Source organism: Lactuca virosa, chromosome 5, assembly GCF_052849685.1.
Source record: "Lactuca virosa cultivar CGN04683 chromosome 5, Lactuca_virosa_CGN04683_v6, whole genome shotgun sequence".
Classification (NCBI taxonomy): Eukaryota; Viridiplantae; Streptophyta; class Magnoliopsida; order Asterales; family Asteraceae; genus Lactuca; species Lactuca virosa.
Window position 1 is genome coordinate 30282518 of NC_136430.1, and position 13750 is coordinate 30296267.

Here is a 13750-nt window from a genome sequence, read left to right on the forward strand (position 1 = left end):
TCCTCTTGAACAGCCGCATCATCCTCCACAATAGCTTCAAGAAAAGACAAATGTGCATCCTCAAAGTCGATACGATTTTTAACAGCCTTGTTTCTCTTAAGAGGGTTCTTCAAGTAATCATGCAAAATTTGCACATCTGGTTCACAAAGGGTACTAATGGCTTGCAGACTAACATGTCCATCCGATTGGGAACTTTCGCAGGTACTCGTCGAGTCAGCAGATACGACTCGGCGAGTCAGAGAATCTTCAACACTTTTCAGGTTTTCTTTGCAGTCAGCTTCCTTGATCAGCCTTTCTATCTCCTCCAGATCTCCCTTGGCATCAAAATTCTCTTCCAAGGATAATAAGAATTGGTTAGGATTGACCTCTTGCAAGTAAGCAAGTTCTCTCTCTAATACGTCATCATCTAAAATTATTGAGGAAACCTTATCTTCTTTTGACTGTTTGGGCTTCTCCTTTTTCTCTGCTTCAAAAATTACCGAATCATCTCCCACCCTGAACGTTAGCGTAGACTCACGCATGTCTACCAAGGCACAAGCGGTATTCAAAAATGGCCGTCCGAGAATGATCGGTACTTTAGAGTCCTCCTCCATGTCTAATATTATAAAGTCAACCGGAAATACCAATTTATCAATTTTGATAAGGAGATCTTCACATACTCCTATTGGATGTATTATCGTTTTGTCGGCTAGACAAATCTTCATTTGAATAGGCTTTGGGACTGGAAGGTTTAACTTTTGGAAGAATGAATATGGCAAAATATTAATACTCGCACCCGAATTCGTCAATGCTCGTGTGGTCATTATGTTCCCAAATTGACAAGGTACGGTGATGCTTCCTGGATCGCCCCACTTTTCTGGGAGTTCACTCAGCACTATTTCAGCAACTTCTTCTATATTTCTTCTAGTGGTAAAGAGGTTTTTAAGTAAACTACCATATTTCGGTGTTTGTAATATTGTTTCAACAAACGGAATATTTACTTGGAGTGCCTTTATGTGCTCCATAAACCTCCTATATTCTTGAATCTGCTCATCAGGAATGGCTCAGCTCGGGAATGGCAAAGAAGGTCGGTAAGGCTTCAAAAGAGAGCATCTTTCGTTATCAGGTCTTCGACTCGTCGAGTCCATGTTGGCGACTCGGCGAGTCGAGTCAGGTTGACTCGAATTCCAGTTAATTTCTTCTTTTGTTCGCACCTTGTCGGGATTCTTTTAGATAGAGGTCAGAGGAGTGAAAATTGGTTTAGAATCTATTGTTATTACATTCACATGCGCCATTCTTGGATTTTGCTCGGTATTGCTAGGAAGTTCACCGGGTGCTCTTTGGTTTATTTGTTGTGCAAGCTGACCTAGCTGTTTTTCAATGTTATGAATAGATGCTTGTTGATTTCTAAGCATATTTTGCTCATCGTTCATCATGGATTGATGTTCTCTAAGCATATTTTGTTGCTCTTTTATTTCAGCATCTGTATCATTATGCCTCTTCTCAGACGCGGCTACAAATCTTGTGAACATATCCTCCAAATCAGACTTCTTCTCTAGCACCGGTTCCTCTTTTTGATAAAAACCTCTTTCTTTTTGCTTATACTGCTCCTCTTTTGCCTTTTTGCACTCATCATACGGGAGCCATTCCTTCTTGGGTTTTCCCCAATTTTCATCGTACCTATACCACTTGAGTAGCACACTTGTGCTTTCCGGTTCACGTTCTCGTCCAAATCACAGTCTCTAGTGAGATGATGCCCTCTACAATTCTCACAACCAACCCTTATGGCATGGATGGATTGGTCCATTTTAGTCATTCTTCGACCCAAACCCTCTAGTTTAGCCATCATTGCTGCCATGTTATCACTAACTGAGTTCACCACCCCTCGAGTCAAGTCATTTCTTGGGTTGTGATATTCTCTAGAGTGCTTAGAGAATTCTTCAATTAGAGCCTTTTTTACTGGAGGTGGTTTCTTTGTGAGTGGTCCTTGCGAATCAAGGAGTTGCCTAGTTGTCACATTCACTCTATCATAGAAAATGGAGACTTCTTGTTGGCTGTTTAGATCGTGATGTGGGCAATTCCTTAGTAAGCCTTTGTACCTTTCCCACGCCTCATATAGTGACTCTCCAGCTTGTTGCTCAAAATTAGCTATGGCTTTCTTCAGTTTGGCTATCTTTAAGGGAGGGCAGAATTGATCAATGAATTCTTCTTTAATCTTGGCCCGTGTGGTAATGGATCCTGGAGGGAGTGAATTGAGCCAAACTTTCGCGGCCCCCTTAAATGTGACTGGTAGCTTACGTAGCAAAACAGTGTCGCGAGCCACATTTGGGACATTGAAGTAGTCGGCTATGTCATTGACTTCGTCAAGATGCTTGTATGCGTCCTCGTGATCTTTCCCGTAGAATGGGATTTCCTTAAGTTGAGCAAGTATGTGGCCCTTAAGTTCAAAGGTGGCAGTTACGGGAATTGCGGGTTGCACAAGTCCCGGACCGGTGTCGTCACGCATCCTTTTCTTCCATTCACCCATGGGAACTTCATCAATGTTAGCCATGGGGTTAGCTAATTCGCCTCCAAAATCGCTTCCTTCTTCGGATTCGGTTTCTTCCCTTTCAGTTTCGTACCCGATATCGTCCTTGTTTGGGTCTTCGTTTGCCTCAGAAAAATTGATGGATTCTCCCACTTTCTTGTTCTTTTTCTTGCTAAGAACCGCTTTTAGATTCTTCAACGGTGAATTCTTCGACGTTGCGGTTTCTCCTACGTTCTTTCCTTTGTTTTTCCTCAAGGTTGCTTCCGGGTCTTCAAGCGGTGGAATCAAAGGTGTAACTCCTCCTCTGGTCATAAACGAACTGCAATTAAAACAGAAAACACGCGTAAAAAGAACAAAAATAAAATAAAAACTAAACTGAGTTTCAGCGATGGACTCGTCGAGTAGCTTCGATTGCTTTCGGTGAGTTCAAGGCGAAAACAGAAAAAAATTTAATAAAAATCCTAAAAATAGAAAACTACTAAAACTTGAACTAATGACTAATTTACTAAAAGATAACTTTGTGCAAGATAATTCTCACACAAATGATCGATAATACTAGAATTTAAAATTAATTTTTGAACCGTTCCCCGGCAACGGCGCCAAAAACTTGATGTGTGTTAAGCCAACTAGTTTTAATCCTACTTTTCAATTATCAATTAGACACACAAAGGTAGTGGAACTATCAATTGTGGTATAGTTAAATAAGTAGGGTATCGAACTCAAGGAACGGAAATTAAACTAATTACTAATATTATCTAAAACAAATAATAAAATGGAAGGGGTTTCTCTAGTTTTACAAGACTAGAAACTTAACTAAAACTTACTTAACTAAGCAGCTAACTATTAAATCGCAACTAAATTCAATGATAAAAAGGACTTCTGTCTAGGTTCGAATCATTTGATCCTATGGTTGATTTTCTGGTAAATATATCGGATTAACTTTTCATTGGTTACCGATTGAGATGATTAGGTTCACGTTCGTTATTGCTGATCCTTAGAAAACAGATTAATTCAAGCAGTGGCCAGTTGTCTAAATTAATAAGTTCCCTAGTTAATTAATTCGGGTTAACTAAGACTTGAAATGGTTAATTGAATTGGTGATTCAATTAACCTCTTGTTGATGGTGTATCACACAAGCTCACGTATTAATTTACCTATTTTCTAGTTAATTCTAGTTTCACATTCGTTATTCCTAGACATATAACTATGTGGTCACATAAATCATATGAAATTAATAACTAAGAGATGTTCATACAACTCAATTACTGATTTATTAACAGAAAATAGTTGTTATTAATCTATGAGGTTCTTTAACAGGCTTAGCAAAACAATATCACCAATTAAAATTAATTTTAACCATAAAATCAATCCATATTCACAAAATCATCTACCCTAAACAGAAGACAATGGTTTTTAGCTCATAATTGCAGTAAAATCAACCTCAAAAACGAATTCAATTAGTTCAAACATGATTCAATCAAAATCTTAACTAAGGATGAATTAGAATTTCCCTTAATCCTCTTCAAAATCGAACTTAGGGTTGATTCCTCAGCTTCTCTCGGTCTAGCAGTACCTTCAATCGCAATCTGAGTCTTCTAGGGTTTTTCAGAGTGTCCCCATATCGATCTCAAAGTCCCTATTTATATTTTTCTAGAAACAGAGGTGACTCGTCGAGTCAGGGTCCCAACTCGTCGAGTCCCTCATTAAAAATCCGTGTACGGCAAGGACTTCTAGAGCTTCGCGAATCTTCGATCCAACTCGTCGAGTCAGGATTTGACTCGCCGGGTCCTTCTTGTTTTTGGCATTTTTCTTCTTTGTTTCAACTCCCGAACTTCCAACTGCTTCTCCTGCTTCCTTTTGCTTCCGAGCATATCTTTTGGACTGAAAACACAATTTGAACACTATTAAGTACCTTTTATCCATAATATGTAAATAATTAGCTAATAAATAATGGAAATCTATACTAAATATATAGCTAAATATGCACATATCATGGAGGAAGTGAAGTTGGTTGCTTTAAAATCATTAATATAACACCCAATAGGAAATATTAAGGCTAGGACCCAACACAATATTTTATAACTTGGAAGAGGGATGCCGTAATCCAAGCTATAAAATATTTGAAGGTAGGTGAATGACGATTCACCAATTTCCACCATGAAAAATGAAATAAAATTAGGTTTTAATTGGTTTGAAACTCCTAGATCTTTTGAGATTCACTGAACTTTTCAATGGCATGTTTTAATCTCGATTGTGTCCTTCAGATTTTGTGACTGGGATGCCGAGGATCACAAAACAAGGTGTGAATAACCATGCACATTTACTTGGTACCCTTAATATTATCACCTAATCAATGTGCCGGTTAACCACACATGCTCCACCAATCTATAATAAACATTAAGTCACCCGTTGCCATCCTTACTAGTCCAAGTTAGTGTGCCGGTTAACCACACACGCTCCACCAACGACTTGGTAAGGTACAAAGTGTAAATTTCATGGGTTAGCACCAAATTCACATTTTCCTAAAGTAACTAAGATTTGGGATTTATAAAAGGTTTAGTTACTTTATATTCATCATTATACTTTTAATGAGAATTATAGTCCTTGTCCTACCCGTTCGGCTAACGACCCTCCACCAGTCAAGGTAGCGGTGGGTGAGAGTGGACACCCATTAAGCTGCCATTTTATAAGCAACAACCTTAAAACCCCCTTATAGACCGGCTTCGTGAATGAGGCCTACTAACGGTAAGACCGACTTACTCTTATACATATATATTATTAACTTATAATACTATAAAGTATAAGGGTTGAATTTTAACTTTTAAAAATCTAAGGGTTGGAACTAAAGTGTGTGTGTGACTTTACAAATTCCAAAACTTGAGGGCAAGTTTTGAACAATTTCAAAAACTTTTGGATTTTCATAACTTATGAGTAAGGTTTAAAAAAAAACTTTTAATGAAGAGACTCTTGGACATCCATAACTTGAGGAAAAGTTATGGAGTCCATAAAACTATTTATGATGAAAAAGACTCTTCAACTTGTGTAACCTATGGTTTTTAATGGGCTTTAAAAGAAAAACTTTTGGTAATCCATAACTTGAGGACAAATTATGGATTCCATTAAAACACATCAAGATCAAGAATTAACTAACAAACAATTTGCAAATAATTCCTATGATCTAACAAAACTCATAAGTTCATAAACATCCATATCAATAATTTTAAGAATCATATGAACACATACAAAACTTGAAATTTTGATAATAGCCTTTTAAATTGGATTAGCATAATCATTACAATATCAAAAATAGGTTTTATAAGTCCAAAACAGTTTAGTGTAATGATTCTAGTCCAATTCCAAGTAAAAAACTCGAAAATCTGCACTCAGGGCCTCCTACTCGTCGAGTGCATGAACCTACTCGACGAGTAGGATGAAGATATGCTTGGACTCATCAAGTCCCCCTGTGGACTCGGCGAGTCCACTGTCCAGACAGCAAGATTTTTTTGATTTTTCAACAGTTTGCATCAATTATTCAAGAAAACAAGCCTAGGCTTTGATACCACTGTTGGGTTTTGAGCATTCTAACACTTCTATAGTGTACATGAAACCCTATAAACCTTGGATCTATGTTTTCTCTAAAATACATGCAAATAAGAATTTCCAAGGTTTACATCCTAACTAGCATGGCATGGGGAACTTGAATCATAAAATTACTAGTAGAATGACATGCATTTTAGTAGTGGTTGATTGCTTGGAGTTTGAGAGCCTAGCACCAATAGTGTCGATGCCTCAAATGGAAATCACAAATCACCACAAACTTTGGAAACTCTTAGAGAATAATTCACACTCTTGAAATCGGCCACCACTCTTGTTCACACACAACTAGTGCCAAATCAAGTGCCAAAGACTCATTTATATAGTGTGGGGAATTAGGGTTACATCCATGTAAACCCTAATACCCATGACCCTTCCTTTCCAAGGATTCATGGTTTAAAAGCTTCGTGGACTATCCATGGACTCCCATGCATGCCAAGCCCATTCGAAATGAGTATTAGCCCACACTTATATAAATACAAGAGCCCATATTAAACTAGTCACCTTTTTTATCACCAAATTAATTCTAAATTAATTTATGATCAAATACTAATTAAATAATATGATTTCATATTAATATATTATAACTTATAATATATTAACAAATCATAAACATACTATTCTCAAAAGATTATCCATACAAATTGTTCGGGTGAAGTGCAACCCAAATGGACCATGCCGGGTCGTGTCAAGTGCATCTTAAATATTGTTATGGACTTAGACACCTTATCCAACAATAATCCACCCTCACCTTCCCAAAAAGGTGATGCCGGTGTTGACAATAGTTCCTTGAAGCCCCCTGGAACACACCCACGAGTCTAATTTGATATCCTTATTGTTTCTCACACAAGCACACACTCCGGAACCCCTGTTCCGGACTCTAAGCATTCCGGAGATGGAGCAGTCCCTCCGACTCCGGATGCCCCAACTGGTCTGATACCCGGAAGGTCTACAGGAAGACCAGGTGCTAACGATCCTCAATGGGGAGCTTATGTTAACGAGGTTGTTTCGAGACGTCCGGATCTGACTAGAGCTCAAGTGGAGGCCACTCTCACTTCGATGTACAACAGAGCTCATCAAATCAATATTCCTTATGTTCCTCCTACAGATGATGATGCCAATCGGGAACTTGCTTTGGAAGAACCTCCAATCACCACTCATACCAACGTATTCAGAACTGATTCTGATGAAGAAATCTCCGAAGAGTTTATGATCACTGATGAAGGCAACTCTGTTCCGGACCCCAACTGCATGTCATCCATCCGTTTTCAATCCAAGCCATCAACTTCCAAGTCTGCTTTTGACTTCGGATCATCTTCTTCAACCACTCCGGATTGTGAACCCAGCTCCAAACTACATGAAGATGATGCTACCACCAAACCTGGTCCCTCCACACATACTTCATCACATCAAGCTCCTCTGCAACACTCAAATTCTGACTCTGAATCCTCTGCTGGTGATCACATTGATCCCTTTTCTCTCCTTGACATTCAAACCAATGTGTCAGATACAATGAAGAAGGTCTCCTCAATCGAAACCTCCATAACAGAGCTCAACACAAAGCTGGATCAAAAGGTTTCCGGACTGGATTCCAAACTCGATGCCATCCTTCAGTCTCTCTCTCATTAGTCCGGACCTTCAGTTGCGGAACGAGAAGCCCAACTGGACCAACTAATTTCCCTCCGGATCAAGCACTCCATCGAGGAAGTTGAAACCAAATATGATATTTTGGTTGATCACTATCTCAACACCATTACCTCCATGCTCAAAGTCCATGACGACTTGGTGTCTGCCACCAACGATCTGATTAAGCAGACCCACATTCGTCATGAGAAACAAATCCAACGGCTGGAGAAGGAGATCAAGAAGAAGGACGAAATGAACCTGATCATTCAACAAGTCCTCATCAAGCTTCTTCGCTCCATTTGGAACATCGTTGATGTTCCGAACCGGAAGTTTGATGAGATGTTCGTTGTTCTCAGTCACATGTTCGATCGCCTTACTGCTCAAGCCCCCACATCTGAAGCCTATGATGCCCTCACTTATCAACTTAACACGGGCCTTCAGAAAGTCTTCTCCAAATTTGATGATCTCAAGGAAACTTTACTACTTGCACCGGTTCTGAGATCCACCGATCCAAGAGGGGGAGAAGGTTCAAGCAAACCTTGGAAACCTGCCTCGGAGTTCATACTCCGAGATGAAGACTTGAATTCCGATGATGAAGTCCAAATTGTGTCCGGACTTCTAGGAAATTCCTCTGCTGATGATGAAGAAGACAGTGACGAAGAAAAATATGTCACCAATGGAGTTCTAGGCCTTGAAGCTCCAAAGAAAATATTTCCAAAGGTGTTGTCTAAGGAAGAGAAGAGAATATGGTCCGCAAATTCTTGGACACCCTCCTTACCAGATGTTTTTCAAAAGGCCATTCAAATGGCCAAGGCCAAATCTCTCCTCATAGTTGAAGCCTTTCGAGCCTCTCCTTTTATTATCCCACCTATTCCGGCTCCAAAAATTGCTCTAATAGACCAGGGCTCTCCACTCCGGATCCCTGATGACATTCTGGAAGATCCTCTTTCGAATCCCACTCCGGAATTTGTGGTGGATGAGAAAATGAAGCTCGTCATGGACACTCTGAAGAGAAACAAAGGCAAAATGCCAATGACTGCTGAACAACAAGCCTTCCACTCCGGACCTCCTCTCAAGCAAAAACAAGGATGGTCTCAGGAAGAAATCAACCAGGCATTAGAGGACAGCATCCAGATCCAAGCTCTTAAGGATAATCCTGATCCGATGTGTGGAATCTCTCCTCTTTGTCGTGAAGGTATTCTCCAGGATCATGAAATCAGTCCGTACTTCTACTATGATGTTCCTACCAATGATTCCGAACAGCTCGATCTTCCTCTCTCTCCGTACAGCAAGTATTACATCAAGTTTGCTCATCTTCACCCAAATGATGATCAGAAAGTGATCATCCGGACTGAAAGAGAAACGCTTGAGACATTCTACTCCAAGAATGCTCAACCGCTTAAGGAAGTATGGACTAGAAAGAGAATTACCAAAGTCCATGGATTTGCAAGAAAAATCCTTGTGAAATTCGAACTCAACTGCCCACTATTTCGATTTCACGTCTTCCGAAACAAGCCTAACTACCAAACCTTTTCTGATGCGGACTTCCCTTCCATGAATCCGAACGACATTCTGACTCTTGCTGCTCACTTTCGAGGAATGCAAACCAACGATATCAGCATGGGTTCTTTCCACGCTGCTCTAAGCTTCCTTAAAGATTACGTCGCGGAATTTTGAAGATGCGACTATGAGCTGGCTCATCTCTACGGAACTGAAGACTATGTTGCGAAGATCACCTATGTTCTTCCGGAAGCTGAACTGCTTGAAGATGGTCCAATTGATGACCCGGTTCTAGGGTTTGTCTATACAACCAGGAAGACAAACAAAAAGGACTTTTTCCTTGTCCTTGACAAACACCTAGTCTCGACCAAAGCACTTCGGAAGTTCATATATCATGCATTGAAGTCTAAAGCTCCGGAACAGATCAAAGCAAAGTTTGTGAGTCAACAGACTTGGTACATTGAAATCATAGAATGGTTGTTCATGGCTTACTCCTTCATCAAGGAAGAAGCAGTGTAAATGGATGGATTGCTAAGTTCACTTAGGGGGAGATTGTTGGAACCTGAAAGTGAACCTCTAGCAATCCTGAGTCCGGATTCGGAAGAACCTGCATTCCGGAACAATAGTCCGGAGTGAAATGTGAAGAGTGGTCTGAAATCTGTCCGGACCAGGAAAGAAGAAGCGAAGCTGAAGGCATTCCGGAATGACTATCATGTTCGGAATGGATACTGATCCGGAGCAACTCTATTTTGTCTTTGTGCATTTATTTAGTCTGGCTTTGTATTGATGTGACATTTCATAGGACTTAGTTTTTTGTTGTATTTAGACAATCAGAATGTCAGAAACATTTCTATTGTCCAGTCCTATTCATGTATCCTAGTTAATTTGTTGTAACCTTCACTCCTATTTATAGGAGCATTCAACACAAGTCAACTACGAATCTTTCACTCACTTTTGGCATTCTCATTAAGTTTATTTAAAACATTCTTCTTGTTCTTCATTTGTTAGCTTTACCTTCATCAGTTATTCTCGTTGTTCATTAAAAGACTTGATCATTTGCTGAATACATTATTTAAGACTTGACTGGTCTTTCCAGGCTTGACTTGAACATTTATTAGCAAGCAGACATTGATCTTAAACATTCACTCAAGGTTTGAGTTCTCAAACCTTATCCTTGCGCATCAGATCGATCTTGTTCTCACAGGAAATACAAGCCAAACACAAATGATTTTGTGAACTTATACAAAAGAATTTCAACAGGTTTAAAACTTATGCAATTGACACAACCAAAAGATTTCCATGTCTTACAAAATATTTAGATATTTTATCCCTTTTGTAACATGTTGAGCATAAGGGTTGTTTTCAACATACAACCATAAATGCATAGTTTTCAGATCAATACACGAACCAATTAGACAACATACATGCAAACTATAATAGGTGTTGTTTGGGATTTCAATACACAATTTTACAAATTCAGAGCTTATACATTAACACATATATAAACTATGACAGACTTAGTTTATGATATACATTACTACTTTCGGAATTCGAGAGTACTAAATTAGATAATTATTTAAGTATAATTATTGTTACACTACAAGTATACAACGGATTCAAATACAAGAGAACAATACAGAACCACACATAAACTAGTTAATACTGGATTGTGAGACATCTCTTCAATTGTACCTTTCGGGGTACAGGTTAAATCCTATCATAGTATAACCTGAGTCTCCTAGAGGAACATCGTGAGATTTGTGAATAGATCTATTAAGGACTAACTATCCCACACCTAAACTGCTAGCTACAGTTAGGCAGACATGCCTGGGGTGACAAATGTCATATATCCGACACTTGAAGAACGTCGTAAAGGTCACTAGGTCATATAAAGCATGGTTATACGACTCACAATAGTATAAACTAACCTTATTGTTTACGGGATTTCATTCTTCTTTAGTTTTATTTTCATTAATAAAACTAGTTCATAATACAACTGGAGGATTCCAGGGTTTTCAAACAGAACATTCTATACATTACTGGTGATAGCCAGGGTTTTCATAAAAAAAGGTTTTCATTCAAAACAACGTTATACAATACAGCTGGTGGTAACCAAACATACAAACTAATACATTATACACTACTACAGAACACAATAATAAACATTTATGTAAGAAAATATTGGACTTTCTTGGGAAGCATACAAACATTTCACAGATTCAATGACAGATTTTCATTACAAAAACATGCTTATGAACTCACCAGCTTTTATGCTGATACTCTCTTTTCAAAATCGCTTGTATTCTCAGGAAATCAGCAGACAGGTACCTCGGCAGACTTTTGAGAAGACGGAGCGTATAGATTCTTGTCTTTATTTTGCTACTTTTGATGTATATAAATATGAATCAAACAGATGTAAATACCTTTTATATATTCAATGTAATGATTGTGTTTACTTTGATTACTATGATGCAATTGTTGTGATACTACATATGACGTCGTCCACCCCCTAACGTTTCCGCCGTCCCGGTTTGGGGGTGTGACATTATTAGACTTATCCAAGTGGGATACTGTTGGATTAGATGTCTAAGCCCATAAATATAATTGGTATATACTTGATTTCATTGTAGCATGGTCCTTTTAGGTTGCCTTCACCATAGCAATTGGACAGTATGAGTTTTGGAGAACGAGGTTAATAAATGTTTTATTAATATATTATAAGAACAATATCTTAATTAGTAATCATATTATTTAATTAGTGTTTAATCATAAATTAATTTGGAATTAATTTAGTGGTTAAAGGAACTAATTAAAAGAACGGGGATTGATTATGAAAATCAGTGATAGTTGCAGTTTTGGGTTGATGGACTTTATTGAAAGGAGTTGACGAAAATCTATGGCAAGCCTCATAGTGTTTTCGTCCAAGGCCTAACATGTGGGGGTTCATGGACTGCTTAGGGCCTAAGCAAGGAGAGTAGGGTTTCCAGCTGAAAACCCTAGCAGCCTCAACTATAAAAGGAACCCCAACCTATAGAAATCAGCCTACCTGCTTCCCAAGTGAAACCCTATCATATTTCTACCTCCTTCCCCCTCATTCTTTTCTTGTGGTGTTTGTGACTCCATTAGAGGTGAAACGCTTGGGGCACTAGGCTTTCGAAGGTCAAGGAATTGAAGAAGGATTATTTCGTTATTACAAGATAACAAGAAATGTAAGATCTAAACCCTATTAGTTTCGATTATATATATATATATATATATATATACTAGAGTTACGGTTCTTTCTTTGGAAGTTCTATTTGTATGTATAACTAGACAAAAACTTATATCCAAAGCAATTAGTGTTGCATGTGCACATAGGAGTGTTGTAATGTACAAAACCCAACATATATTTTGTCATATCGCTCTTGATATATCCTTATTTCATTTGAGTGACACATGTTGAGTTATCTTCATAAATTAAAGTTGGGCATGTACGCTCTTCAAGTCCACTTGAAGTTAAAACCAGTTGTGTCATCGATCTTAACCATGTACATTCTCTACTAGCTTCATTAAGTGCAATTATTTCAGCATGATTTGAGGATGTGGCAAAGAGTGTTTGCTTTTGAGAACGCTAGGAAATTACAGTACCTCCATTCATAAGTACGTATCCAGTTTGAGATCTAGCTTTATGAGGGTCAAACAAATTGATGGGTTGTGAGCATAACAAACAAAAACCTATGTGTGCATGCAACCCTAAAATCTTGATCTATGTTTTTTTTGGATTAGGTGTCTAAGCCCATAACTATAATTGGTATGTACTTCACCCGATAGTAGCATGGTCCTTTTGGGTTGCCTTCACCATAGCAGCTTGACTGGATAAATTATGGAGAAAGAGGTTAATTATGATTTATTAATATATTATAAGAATAATATATTAATTAAGAAATCATATTGTTTAATTAATATTGGTCAAAAATTAATTTGGAATTAATTTAGTGATCAAAAGAGATTAATTAAATTAAGGGGACTGGTATTGTAATTATAAGATAATTGCAAGATGGGCTATGGACTCCTAAAAGAAGGAGGTGGACGAAATTTATGTGGAAGCCCACATAGAATTCGTCCATAGGGGCCTTCTGGAAGGATCCTGTGGACTGCTTAAGGCCTAAGCAATCAGATTAGGGTTTTGACTGAAACCCTTGGTGTTTGTGATCTATTAGAGGCATCACATTTGAGGTGCTAAGTTCTCAAAGGTTGAAGATCAAGCAAACTACAAAGAAAGGTAATCATCTAACCTTGTATTAGGTGTTAATTTCGAAAATAACATGCTAGTTTAGGGTTATAGCTTTCGATGATTATTGTTGCATGTATTACTAGAGAAAACCTAGATCTAAAGCTTTAGGGTTGCATGTGCACCATAGGAATGATGTAATGCTCAAAACTCATCAGTGGTATCAGAGCCTAGGTCGTTTTTTCTATAGTATATGATGCATTGGTTAATTGTTCAAACTTGAAAAAGTCGAAAATCTGGATTCTGGCAGCAGG

At 38.3% G+C, this 13750-nt stretch overlaps 1 non-coding gene across 1 annotated transcript; it reads left to right on the top strand.

Moving 5' to 3' along the window:
* Positions 1-2039: 2039 nt before the first annotated feature.
* Positions 2040-2146, top strand: LOC145118004 (small nucleolar RNA R71). The gene has a single exon (XR_013712990.1). It is a non-coding gene; the product is annotated as a small nucleolar RNA R71 (small nucleolar RNA).
* The last annotated feature ends 11604 nt before the right edge of the window (positions 2147-13750 follow it).